Source organism: Lissotriton vulgaris, chromosome 3_1 (genome assembly GCF_964263255.1).
Source record: "Lissotriton vulgaris chromosome 3_1, aLisVul1.2, whole genome shotgun sequence".
Taxonomy (NCBI): domain Eukaryota; kingdom Metazoa; phylum Chordata; class Amphibia; order Caudata; family Salamandridae; genus Lissotriton; species Lissotriton vulgaris.
This window is the reverse complement of record NC_141689.1, coordinates 642,399,395-642,413,965: the sequence shown is the minus strand read 5'-3', so window position 1 is coordinate 642,413,965 and position 14,571 is coordinate 642,399,395.

Here is a 14,571-nt window from a genome sequence, read left to right as displayed (position 1 = left end):
CTCTGCCCCACTCGTTTTTGTGCCATTCTGCCCTCTGTCCCACTCGTTGTTGTGCCCTTCTGCCCTCTGCCCCACTCGTTTTTGTGCCATTCTGCCCTCTGCCCCACTTGTTGTTGTGCCCTTTCTGCCCTCTGCTCCACTCATTTTTGTGCCATTCTGCCCTTTGCCCCACTTGTTGTTGTGCCCTTCTGCCCCTTGCCCCACTCGTTTTTGTGCCATTCTACCCTCTGTCCCACTCATTGTTGTGCCCTTCTGCCCTCTGCCCCACTCGTTTTTATGCCATTCTGCTCTCTGCCCCACTCGTTGTTGTGCCCTTTCTGCCCTCTGCCCCACTCGTTTTTGTGCCATTCTGCCCTCTGTCCCACTCTTTTTTGTGCCCTTCTGCCCTCTACCCCACTAGTTTTTGTGCCCTTCTGCCCTCTGCCCCACTCGTTTTTGTGCCATTTTGCCCTCTGCCCCACTCGTTGTTGTGCCCTTCTGCCCCTTGCCCCACTCGTTTTTGTGCATTCTACCCTTTGTCCCACTCATTGTTGTGCCCTTGTGCCCTCTGCCCCACTCGTTTTTGTGCCATTCTGTCCTCTACCCCACTCGTTGTGTGCCCTTTCTGCCCTCTGCCCCACTCGTTTTTGTGCCATTCTGCCCTCTGTCCCACTCTTTTTTGTGCCCTTTGCCCCACTCGTTTTTGTGTCCTTTCTGGTCTCTGCCCCACTCCTTTTTGTGCCATTCTGCCCTCTGCCCCACTCGTTGTTGTGCCCTTCTGCCCCTTGCCCCACTCGTTTTTGTGCCATTCTGCTCTCTGTCCCACTCGTTGTTGTGCCCTCCTGACCTCTGCCCCACTCGTTTTTGTGCCATTCTGCCCTCTACCCCACTCGTTGTGCCATTCTGCCCTCTGACCCACTCGTTGTTGTGCCCTTTCTGCCCTCTGCCCCACTTGTTTTTGTGCCATTCTGCCCTCTGCCCCACTCATTGTAGTGCCCTTCTGCCCCTTGCCCCACTCTTTTTTTTGTGCCATTCTGCCCTCTGTCCCACTCGTTGCTGTGCCCTTCTGCCCTCTGCCCCACTCGTTTTTGTGCCATTCTGCCCTCTGCCCACTTGTTTTTGTGCCATTCTGCCCTCTGCCCCACTCGTTGTTGTGCCCTTTCTGCCCTCTGACCCACTCATTTTTGTGCCATTCTGCCCTCTGCCCCACTCGTTGTTGTGCACTTCTGCCCCTTGCCCCACTCATTTTTGTGCCATTCTACCCTCTGTGCCCACTCATTGTTGTGCCCTTCTGCCCTCTGCCCCACTTGTTTTTGTGCCATTCTGCCCTCTGCCCCACTCATTGTTGTGCCCTTTCTGCCCTCTGCCCCACTCATTTTTGTGCCGTTCTGCCCTCTGCCCCGCTCGTTTTTGTGCCCTTCTGCCCTATGCCCCACTCGTTGTTGTGCCCTTCTGCCCTCTCCCCCACTCATTTTTGTGCCATTCTGCCCTCTGCCCCACTCGTTGTTGTGCCCTTTCTGCCCTCTGCCCCACTCGTTTTTGTGCCATTCTGCCCTCTGCCCCACTTATTGTTGTGCCCTTCTGCCCCTTGCCCCACTCGTTTTTGTGCCATTCTGCCCTCTGTCCCACTCGTTGTTGTGCCCTTCTGCCCTCTGCCCCACTCATTTTTGTGCCATTCTGCCCTCTGCCCCACTCGTTTTTGTGCCATTCTGCCCTCTGCCTCACTCGTTGTTGTGCCCTTTCTGCCCTCTGACCCACTCGTTTTTGTGCCATTCTGCCCTCTGCCCCACTCGTTTTTGTGCCCTTCTGCCCCTTGCCCTACTCATTTTTGTGCCATTCTACCCTCTGTACCACTCATTGTTGTGCCCTTCTGCCCTCTGCCCCACTCGTTTTTGTGCCATTCTGCCCTCTGCCCCACTCATTGTTGTGCCCTTTCTGCCCTCTGCCCTACTCGTTTTTGTGCCCTTCTGCCCTCTGCCCCACTCGTTTTTGTGCCCTTCTGCCCTCTGCCCCACTCGTTTTTGTGCCGTTCTGCCCTATGCCCCACTCGTTGTTGTGCCCTTCTGCCCTCTGCCCCACTCGTTTTTGTGCCATTCTGCCCTCTGCCCCACTCGTTGTTGTGCCCTTCTGCCCTCTGCCCCACTCTTTGTTGTGCCCTTCTGCCCTCTGCCCCACTCGTTTTTGTGCCATTCTGCCCTCTGCCCCACTCGTTGTTGTGCCCTTTCTGCCCTCTGACCCACTCGTTTTTGTGCCATTCTGCCCTCTGCCCCACTCGTTGTTGTGCCCTTCTGCCCCTTGCCCCACTCATTTTTGTGCCATTCTACCCTCTGTCCCACTCATTGTTGTGCCCTTCTGCCCTCTGCCCCACTCGTTTTTGTGCCATTCTGCCCTCTGCCCCACTCATTGTTGTGCCCTTTCTGCCCTCTGCCCCACTCGTTTGTGTGCCCTTCTGCCCTCTGCCCCCCTCGTTTTTGTGCCCTTCTGCCCTCTGCCCCACTCATTTTTGTGCCGTTCTGCCCTCTGCCCCACTCGTTGTTGTGCCCTTCTGCCCTCTGCCCCACTCGTTTTTGTGCCATTCTGCCCTCTGCCCCACTCGTTGTTGTGCCCTTCTGCCCTCTGCCCCTCTCATTGCTGTGCCCTTCTGCCCTCTGCCACACTTGTTGTTGTGCCCTTCTGCCCACTGCCCCACTCCTGTTTTATTTTAGAATGGCGCCGGTAAGCTGCCAGCGCCATTCTAAAATAGTTACTAAGTAAGCTTCATCAGGAAGCACTAATAGATAAAATAAAGCAGGTGCTCGAGTTGAAGCTTGAATTCAGTTAAACTCGAGCACCTGCTTCATTTTATCTATTAGTGCTTCCTGTTGAAGCTAACTTAGTAACTATTTTAGAATGGCGCTGGCAGCTTGCTGGCGCCATTCTAAAATAGTTACAAGCTTGAAGCTTGAACTTTTGCCCCCGGATCCGTTCCGCTCGCGGATTTGCGAATTTTCTGCAAATTCGCGGATTGCTCATTTGCTGAAAATCCGCAAAATCCGCGAGCAGAACGGATTTTGCGCCCATGCTTCAACTAAACACCCATGGGAGTACATGGTGATGCCTCAATTGTGGATCACAACAAGTTATCTACCCCACAGTGTCTTGCAAACCTCAAAATGTGACTGACACATTTTCCTTGCATTATTGTGCCAACATTTTCACCCTTCAGAAAGAAACAACAAATTTCCTACCACCCAGCATTTCTCCAAATATCCCAATAGCAATGGTACCTCACTTGTGGGGGTGGGCCAAGTACCTGCAGCAGGGAAAGGGCCAAAACATCTTGTGGAGACAGAAAAATTACCTATTTTGAAAGGACCTAGTTATGCAAGTGGGGGTCACCTGAGTTTTTGGCCGCAGGCTCAGTGGCCACCTTGGTAAACCTACCAAAGCCACACATTTCTGAAATATAGACACCCTGGGGAGTCCAATGAGGTATGGCCTACATCAATCCCCCAACATTTCCCTACCCAGAATCCACTGCAAACCTCAAATGTTGCTGAAAAAATAAAAACATTTCCAAATTTCTGTGTGGAAAGTTGTAGGATGACCGGGCTGACACAAATTTTCTCCCACCCAGCGTTCTCCCAGGTCTCCCGATAAAAATGGTACCTCACTCGCGTGGGTGGGTCAAGTACCCGCGAAAGGCAAGGGCCCAAAACCTTTTGAGGTGACAACAAAATTGCCTATCACAAAACAACCTGGTTTTGCAATGGGGGTCCCATGAGTTTTTAGCCCTGGGCTCAACGGCCATATAGGGAAACCTACCAAACCCACACATTTCTGAAAACTAGACACCAGGGGCAGTCCAGCGAGAAATGGCTTGTGTGGGAACCCCAACATTTTCCTTCCCAGACTCTGCAGCAAACCTCAAATTTAGCTGAAAAAAATCACCTTTTCTCAATTTTCTGTGAGGTAATGTTCTGGAATCTACGTGGATCCACAAATTTCCTACCACCAAGCGTTCCCCCAGGTCTACCGATACAAATGGTACGTCACTCGCATGGGTGGGTTAAAATTTCCGATCACAAAACAACGTGGTTTTGCAAGGGAGGATCCCATGAGTTTTTGGCCATGGGGTCGGCGGCCATCTAGGGAAATCTACCAAACCCACACATATCTGAAAACTAGACACCTGGGGGAGTCCAGTGAGGTATGGCTTGTGTGAGTCCCCCAACATTTCCCTACCCAGAATTCCCTGCAAACCTCACATTTTGTTTAAAAAAATAAACATTTTCACACATTTCTGTGTGGGAAAGTTGTAGGATCACTGGGCAGACACAAATTTCTTACAACCCAGCGTTCCTCAAGGTCTCCCGATAAAAATGGTACCTCACTTGTGTGGGAAGGCATAGTAGCTGCAACAGGAAATGGCCTAAATCGTACTGTGGAGACTTCAAAATTACCTATAACATAACTACCTGGTTTTGGGGGGCATCTGGTTTTTAGGATGGTAGGAAATTTGGGGACCCACCCAGATTCCTGAACTTTCCAACACAGAAATTCGAGAAAAAAGTGATTTTTTTTCATCTAAATTTGTGGTTTGCAGGGGATTCTGGGAAGGAAAATGTTTGGACCCACCAAAGCCATACCTCGCTGGACTCTCCCGGGTGTCTTGTTATCAGAAATGTGTGGGTTTGGTAGGTTTCCCTAGATGGCCACCAAGCCCGGGGCAAAATACTAATGGGACCCACCTTGCAAAACCAGGTTGTTTTGCGATAGGTACATTTGATGTTGCCTCAATAGGTTTTGGGCCCTTGCCTTTCACGGGTAGTTGACCCACCCACCCGAGTGAGGTACCATTTGTATCGGGAGACCTGGGCGGACGCTGGGTGGGAGGACATTTGTGTCAGCCCGGTGATCCTATAACTTTCCACACAGAAAGTTTGAAAAAAATGTTTTTTTCAGCAACATTTGAGGCTTCCAGTGGATTCTGGGTAGGGAAATGTTGGGGGATCCATGCACGCCATACCTCATTGGACTCAATAGGTTTTGGGCACTTACCTATCATGGGTACTTGACCCACCCACACAAGTGAGATACCATTTTTCTCTGAAGACTTTGGGGGAATGCGGATTGGGTGGAATTTTGTGGATCCACGCAGATTTCAAAACTTTCCACCACAGAAATGTGAGGAAAATGTGTTTTTTTGACAAATTTTGAGTTTTGCAAGGGATACAGGGTACCAGAACCTGGTGAGCGCCAGTCAAGTCACCCCATCCTGGATTTCCCTGGGTGTCTAGTTTTTAAAAATGTATAGGTTTGCTAGGTTTCTTTAGATGTCGGTAGAACTAGGGTTCAAAACCTACAGCTAGGCACTTTGCCAAAAATGGGTCAGTTTTCACTGTAAAAATAAAGTGTGTCCACGTTGTGTTTTAGGACTTTTCCAGTCGCGGGCACTAGGCTTACCCACACAAGTGAGGTACCATTTTTCTATGAGGACTTTGGGGGAATGCGGGTTGGGTGAAATTTTGTGGTTCCACGCAGATTTAAAAACTTTCCAATGTGTTTTTTTTCCAAATGTTTAGGTTTGAAAGGGATTCTGGGTACCAGAACCTGGTGACAGCCAGTCAAGTTACTCCTTCCTGGATTCCCCTGGGTGTTTAGTTTTGAAAAATGTATGGGTTTGCTAGTTTTCCCTAGGTTCCGGCAGAGCTAGGGTTCAAAATCTACAGCTATGCACTTTACAAAAAAAGGGTCAGTTTTCACTGTAAAAATAAAATGTGTCCACGTTGCGTTTTGAGGCGTTTCCTGACGCGGGCAGTAGGCCTACCCACACAAGTGAGGTACCATTGTTATTGGGAGACTTAGTGTAACACAGAATTGTCGAGCAACTGTTATTACCTATTGACTTTAGATGCATTTCTGCCTTCCAAATGAAAGATATTTGCACATTTCCGAAATTGTGAGTACCCATACTAGCATGAGAATTATAAGTCATTTTTTAAACTGACTTCTGTTTTACACACTGTCTTTCATTTGGAAGGCAGAAACACATCGAACGTCAATAGGTAATAACAGTTGCTCCACAATTCTGTGTTACCCTAAGTCTCCCAATAACAATAGTACCTCACTTGTGTGGGTAGGCCTACTGTCCGCGACAGGAAATACCTCAAAACGCAACGTGGACACATTTAATTTTTACAGTGAAAACGGACCCTTTTTTTGCAAAGTGCCTAGCTGTAGATTTTGAACCCTAGCTCCGCCGGCACCTAGGGAGACCTAGCAAACCTATACATTTTTGAAAACTAGACATATCCGTCTTGTTTCACAAAAATTGTAAACTGTACTCAGTGGCACCGATGGGTGACAAGTGCTGGAGAGGTTGTGCACGACTCTAGGAAACATATTTGTTTTAATAAAGTGAGGTACTATGCAAGAAGTCTGTCACTCTGTTTCACTTTTAGCTTTCATCTTAAAGTTTCAAGCTTGTCGTTCATTTCTACACTGATTTTTCGAAATGATGCTTGCTGACAGAAAGCATCAAAACACTTGGCCATTTCACTTAACATCAAAATTCCATCAATATATTTTAAAAAGCAACAAGCGCATAAGAAATATATTAGTGCAACTTTGTTTAGATGTATTAGTTTTGTCTTGTATATATGTTTTCTTCAACTCACGTTTTGAAGCACTCTTTTACGGTGCTTCTACTACACTTGCCTCATTTTCATATGTCGCTGTGTCTAACATGTGCAAAGTATACTATCAGCTTTTCGTGACCTTAATGTGTGACTCTGTTGTGTTTTATGATTTTTATAAATTAAGCTACATCAACCACACCCTATGAGATTTTTAAATAGTGTTAACCGAGTCAATGATCAACAACAAACACGTCTCAATGTACACATTCAGTAATTAACCAATGCATGACTCAAGCAGCAATTGCCGGCTTGCCTGAATCCAATATGGGTACTGTCAAAAGTAGATTCATGCAGGAGTAACACTTCTACCTGTAGGGGCATAAAGCACAGTTTTCTGAAGCTTTGTCTTGCTTGTGTTCTACGCTGCTGATTGCTGGGGTATACAGACACCCTTTTGCCTATTCCATCTCTTTATAATGTGCTTGCTAGCATTTCATGCAACAGATTTTTTATTGAAACAATATTGCGATGTTAATAATGTGCTTCATGAGAGCAATATGCTGTCTTTTCTTCCATACTAGTGACCTGCCCAGTCCAAGTCCAACCTGTCACTCCCTAGTATATTCAAATCACCTTATCCACTTTGGATCAATCTCAACAAAGAGAACAGTGGGTCTCTACAGTTCTTAGTTATGTCACTGTTGTGGGTAGAAACCTCCTATACAGAAAAATGTGTGGTGACCCGACTTTAAACATCTTCACAACTATATGTGTTTGAATAGTAACAGAAATTCCTCTGTAGATGAGGTATTAAATCTGCCTCAAGGGCACGCAAAACGTTTGCCACTGTGACCCAAAAAAGGTGATAATAACTGTGCAACTACAAATGCGGACATAGTTATCCCAACTTTGTTACTTGATGGTACTCTTAATTTTCTGGCCTAGAACTCATACAGGTTGATACCACATGGTAGATACAATTGCCACATACAGCAATTATGCTAGGATTTGGTACCAAAGCACCCCATGACCCTATTACAGCATCGACTACCTTCAATTGCAGAACTAAATATCCAGGGTGAGAACTCTGACTTTTTTTTAATACATACTACCAATAAAATTGTTTTTTTACTGCTTCCAGGTACTGGTACAGTACATGCAAATGCATCATTTACCCTGTAGGAGAACAGGATCTTAAATACATATTGCGATGTTACCTATAACTCATGTCTGTCAGTGCTTCACATGCTCATAATTTGTCTAAGTGGCACTATTATTTGCAGGTCATAATTCAAAGTTTAGCACCATGGTAGAAAAGTTATATTTCTTTCTAAATGTTCGCTTTGCCTACCACTTTATATCGAAAATAAGTAAGTGAACACTGCTTAATTGTTTTGGATATATTTTTTATATCAATGCTGTTACTAGTTTTATCAGTATGTATCCTGCATTCTGCGGAATGTACCGTGCCACGTGTGGGATCAGTCTCACAACACAAAACATCATAATGCTTCCATTTCTAACGATAATGGCATTACTCCTAGTCCTACTCCCTCGCCTTCCTTCAGTACAATTGAGGCCCCGCCTCCCACCCAGACCCACCCCCAGCATAAAAACTCTGCCCGCCCCCACCTCCACCTGTACACAAACAAGCCGAGCTAGCACTCAGTTGAACCGCACCGGGAGGGAGGGAGGGTCCTTGAAGGAAGGCGAGGGAGTAGGACTAGGAGTAATGCCATTATCGTTAGAAATGGAAGCATTACCTCCCGTCCCTCCCTCGCCTTCCTTCAGTACAATTGAGGACATAGCAAGCAGAAGAAAACAGGGACGGACAACTGAGTGACAAAGAACACAAAACAGTGCCCAAAACACAGCAGATCAACATCCCTGGCCTCGCAAAGAGGACAAGACTCTGAGGCCCGAACCCCCACCAGAGGAAAAGCCACCAAGACTGCGGACCGAAACCAACAACCCCACGGAGCGGGGGAAGGCAAACACCTGAGTTGGACCAAAGCGAACAAACAGAGGCCACCACCCGGAAGGACACCACAACCAGCAGGCACCACAGCAAAAGAGGCCGGACAGCCAAACTGAGCAAACGAGACACCACAGCCAAGGAAGGAGCAGGACAGAACACAGGCAAAACCACCCCATGACAGAGCGAAAACGCCGAGCCACCGGAGGGACAAGGGACGGAACCGGACCCAAAACCAGCAGAACCATACAGAAGGGAACGCACAAGACAGGGCCCAAACACCCCCAAGTGCCCCGCAGGGGCAACAGCAACCAAAAACAAGGTCCAAAAGCCGAGAGTCGCAACCCAAGTCCCCAAGGAGCCCAAAGGGCAGACCGGATAGGACTTCCAACACAAGCAGCAAAGACCCCGAAGGGAAGGACACGACGGGGCGGGGAATCAAACACACCAGACCCGGTAAAGAAAACCAGGCAACAGACCTCAGGCAACATGCAAGGAAGCCAGCAGCACCAAGAAGCAGGAAAGCCGCCCCCTGCACCCGCAGAGGAGCCACCGACAATCCCAGAAGAGCCCCAGAAGGAGCGAACCGCAACACAAAAAGGAGGCCAGCACCATGGGAACAACACCAGAGCAGAACCCCGGGCCGAAAGGGCCAGCAAACATCAAGCATAGGACAGCCGAGAGGAGGACCGACGGGAAGCCCGCAAGCCACCGCCAGCCGGCCGAGAACGCCCAACCCAGCCAAGGCCAGCCACACAACCGCCAGGCAGCAGGGGCAAGCCCCGCACAGAACCCAGGGGAAGGGCACGGAACATCAAAGGGCACGGAACCACAGGAAGGAACCCTCACCGAGCGCAACACAACCCGGACAGGAGAGTAAAACAAGGAGCCCAAGGCCAACAGGGAGCAACCAACCCCCGAGAACAGGCCCACAGGGCCCGCACCAGAAACGCCCAGAGCAGCAGAAAAGCAGCGAGGGGGAAGGGGAAGGCACACAGAAAAACCCAGAGGCCAAGGAGAGGGCCAGCCGCCGACCACCCCAAGACCCGGGCCCCCAGCCCAGAGACCAGAACCGGGCCACCCAGGTGCCGCAACAGGACCACCACAGGGAGGCCCCAACAACCCCCCAACAGGCCGGACACAGGGAAGGAGTGAGAAACCCCAGGAGGAAGGAGGGACCCAGCACCACAGAACAGCCAGCACACAGGCCACCCGCCAAAGGCAGAGAGCAGACAGCCCCAGCACCCAGACCAGAGTCCACAGACACAGGACACATGACGCAGGAAACCAAGGATCAAGGACCAGAACCTGGACCAACCCGACCACGGCAAAGGACTAAGCCACCGGACGACAGACAGAGCCAACACCCACGGACCCCGCAGAGAGCCCCGAAAGGGCACCAGGGCAAGCCCGAATGCCACAAAACCGTCAGCAAGAGGACCCCCGGGAGACCAGCAGGAACCAGAACCGGAACCCAAACAGAACCCAGCAAAGCCAAGAAAAGGCAGGCGACCGAAGCCACCACAAGCGGAGCCGGAGGAGCCAGTGAACACCCAGCCAGAAGGCAACAGCGGCCGAGCCACCAGGAGAGCACCCCCGGGGACGGACCGACAAGGGCAGCAGGGACAACAGACCCCGGAGACCAACCCAACAGGAGACTGACGGAGAAGAAGGAAACGAGCCCAGGGAACCAGAAACACCACAGAAGCCAGGGGCCCCAGCACCTGCAGCCACAGGACAGCCGAGGAGCCCCCGGGACCACAAGGCCCGAACCCACGAAGGAAGAGAGACCAGGCGCCCGCCGGACAAGGGACCAGGGCCGAGCAAAGCCAGAAAACCAGCACCGACAGGGGACCAGGGAAGACAAACCCCGGGACACCAAAAACCCGACCACCAGAAGAACCATCCGCAAGAGGACGACCATAGATGGAGGAAGGAAAACCCCGCCGCAAGAAGGAGAGCCACGAGAGCACCCACACAAGCGGGAAGACCCAGGGCAAAGGACTGAGGCTCAAGGGGAAGGACGCCACACGGAACACAGGCACACCCCACAGAACCGCAGGAAACGCAGCAAGAAGCAGCGACAGGGATGCGGAGCGAAGCGCCCCCAAAACCCAGGGCATGTCAGAAACCGCCAAGCAGGGCCAGCGGAAAGACGGCCCGAAGGACCAACACGTGGAAGGGAACGGACCGAAACCAGGAGCAGACCCCCAGGAGAACCAGAACGGCAAAAAGCCGCCGGACACCCCAGCCCCAGAAAGGAGCGGGCCCCAGACCTGAGCCCCACCTGACAGGAACCCAGCAGATGGACCACATGGCAAGCAAACAGGACACCCAGTCCAGCAGAGCCACCCAGCAGGAACCGGAGACAGGCACCGGAGGCAGCCGAACCCCCGACCAGGAGGAACCCGCACCAAGCCGACCCAGCACTCACGACCCACAGAACCCAGGGACCCAGGAACAACAGAAACGGCCCGCCGTCACTGAGGAGGAAAAGTCAAAGACGATCACCCATAGACAGGGAACCGACCCGACAGCAGCGACAGGGACCCAACAGGGCCTGGCACACAAACAAGGAGGCAGCAAGCCAGGGCGAACAAAACGGCCAAAACCGCACCCCTCCGAATGATGGAAGGAGACACCCATAGCAGGGACGATGGAGAGGACCCAGCGCAAGGCACGCGAGAAAGGCAGGACGCCCCATTCACGGCAAGGCAAGCAGAGGGCCCAACGCGGCGACACCCAGCCACCACAAACAACCGCCCCAAACGCCACGAAACCCTGCACCAAGGAGGGCACAGAAGAAGCAGAGGACAGGCCAGCCCCCAGCGCCACAGCAGCATCCAAGCACCACCAAGCAGTGCGACCCGGACAGGCACCAACAGCCTAACGGGAGGAAAGGGGCGACTCCCACCAAGAAGCAAAGCCACTGGAGGAAGAGAGGGACTCGCCGCACCGAAGAGAAATCCCCCGACGCAAACCGAGCGTGTAGAGAAGCCCGAAACAGAGGATCCAACACAGCGCAGAAGGAAAATGGAGGGCTGAGGAGAGACCGCACACGGCAGGCCCCACAGGCAACCAACAAGCAACTGTCAGCAGGCCAGTACCAGAGAGGACAAAGACAAGCACAAAGCACATACAACCAGTACGAGCAACGCACGCCACTCTCACCGCACCAGCCCCCACCCCGGGACCAACGGGCCAGGCCAACCGGGAGGGCCGGAAACATTAAGGAAAGAAACCCTCAGTCCCAGCCCAGCAGGAAAGAGGAAAACCCTGCCGACCAGCACAGGAGCCCAGCGACCCACGTCCTGCACGCCCACCACCCTGGAGCCACAGACAGCCCCAGCGGCGGGAGAAGGATCCACAGCATCCAAGCACCCAGAAGGGAATCAGCCGCCCACAGGATCCGCTGGATGAAGAGGGGATAGAAGGCAGCAACAGAACCTCCATACTCCAGAACACAGCACAGAGCAGCCCCAATCCAGTATAGCACCAACCAGACATGAGAGGCAGAACACCCCCCACGGAGCCCAGGCAACCAGGGCGCCCAAAGGGGGACCGGAGTCCCAGCCGCAGAGGAAGAGGACATCAGCACGCCCCCACCAACCCCAAGTGACCCAGTGGCAGACAGCCAAGGCCATCACACACCAAAGAATCAGGAGCACAGGCAGGACACGAACCCTCCAACCAGAAAAACTGCAGCAGTTTAGCAGGCATTACATCAAGAGAAACGCCAAACCACAGGAAGGGGAAAAAAAACAACCAAAAACGGGCAGAAACCCGTCCTACCTGGCCTCCGGGAAGACAGCATACCGGGAGGAGGCAGCCACACAGCCCGACCCGGAAACGCAGCCCCAGCCACAGGAGGACCGCCGGACACCGCCGAGGATTCCCGAGGCACCGCTCCCCCCCCATACCACGAGGGAGACGAGGAGAGGAGGCACAGCCAGGAGAACGCTGCAGAGGGCACCGCCGTAGCAGAGAACCAGACCGAAGACTCCCCGGCGCCGCCACAGAGAGGAGCTGAAAAGGTAAGTCTCACTAGGGAGACAGAAAAAAAACAGGTGGAGGTGGGGGCGGGCAGAGTTTTTATGCTGGGGGTGGGTCTGGGTGGGAGGCGGGGCCTCAATTGTACTGAAGGAAGGCGAGGGAGGGACGGGAGGTAATGATTGCTCATGGCACCCGTGCATTCTATAAATGGTATGTATCATACAACATGAGTAGCACAAAGTCATAATAAGTAACTGAAATCTGCACTGTTAATGGCACAGTGGCACTTATGGTATAGATAAGTTCACAAAAAATGATGCGTTCAGTTTTGAATGAGGAGGATAGATAAAGCCACAGTGCTCAGAAAATCTTCATAGGAACACAAAGGTGGCTAAACTAATGATGTTCCTCCAGGAAAGCACCTAGGGTTCTTTGCAGGAGTGGCTCCTCCACTTGAGGGGAGGAGTGTTGCCCCACAAAGAAAAGCCCAAGGCCAGTGCTGAAAAATAAAATGGTAATACATTTTATTTATTCCCATTTTGCCTTTCAGCAACCAACCCGTCCCAAACTGAGTGTCAGGATGGGGCCAGGCCATTGCTGCTGAGTAGCAGCAGAGTGCTCTGTGCTTAACTTTAAAATGTGGGTGTCCCTTTGGCCGGCCTTCTTGCGATGGCCAGCCAGACATACACATTTTAAACTTCTCTAATTAACCTCTCTAAAGCAGCTGAGTTAGGGAAAATGCAGATCTCCATTGCTCCTAAGAGCGCTGAGTGAGGCCACTCCCTCCAGTCCTGGTGCTGCTCTCATGCTGGTGAGAGTAGTGCCAGGATTGGTTAGGGGAGTTGTCTGGGTCCCATGTGTGGACCTGGAAAAAGAAAGAATGCTGTAGGAGGACATTGCATATCAAGGTACGTGTGTTTTATTATAATTTTTTGCTACCTGCATCACCACCCTCAGTCCATGCCAGCGGCCACTAGGTCTTTGTAACCAACATACCATGTCGATGGTATTAGCTTATTCATTCACTATCTAAATAAGCCCCATAATTTGCAAAATTATGAGTACTGGGGCACAAACGTTTGCTCAGAGGCTGCCATCAGCACTGCAGAAGGCCTGGATGCCTATTACCACGGCTGCATAGTCTTGAGTCCACATCAGGAATATTTATTCCATTACCAAACACTTCCTGACACTTGATGGAGCAAGGTGGAAACAAAACATTTTGTATACCCCTTGTAAGATTAACTTTCCATAACAGTAATAAATACTAAATGTGTGGTTTTGAAATTAACCAACATAGAGTAAAATTCACTCACACAAATACACATGCATGAATTTGCAAAGCATAACTTACTAATTGTCGTATATTGTGTCATAAACAGTATGCATTTATTATATTCTAATTGAGAATTGCATAAATGTGCTTTTGGTCTGTTTATTTGTGGCATATATCATGAAGACTGGTAATTCAAACTACGCATATATGTTGTTTAAAGCTAGGTAAATACTAATCGGGTTATCATTAGAAAAGGGGGAGATAAACAGAATGGGCTTTATTTCGTAAATTATGACTTATTTATGTTTGTTTCCGTAATAGTTTCTAAATTGAGGCCTATACAAGTAAAAGAAAGATGGATGCTGACTGAAATTCCGAGATGGCGGAAGAAGTGCGCAGGCGCCAGATCGGAGATGCGAGCTGCCTGTGACTGAGCAGTATGGGTCAAGGACAATGTGGCCATTTTGTGGGGCCTAAGCCAAAAGACAGTGAAGTCAGCATTCGGTTCATGGGAAAAATCCTACAAATAACAATTTAAAGGACGCTTTGAAGAAAGTTAAAGTTTGGACAGTAACATCACAGTTTGCCGCAATGTGAAGATGACTAGGCACAAAATTATAATGAAAGACGATGAGGTGATGCTCATCCGACTCTAAATTGCCCAATCACGGACATTTTAGAACTTAAGAGTTACGAATTTAGATAGATAAGTTAGTGAAAAGGGGTAT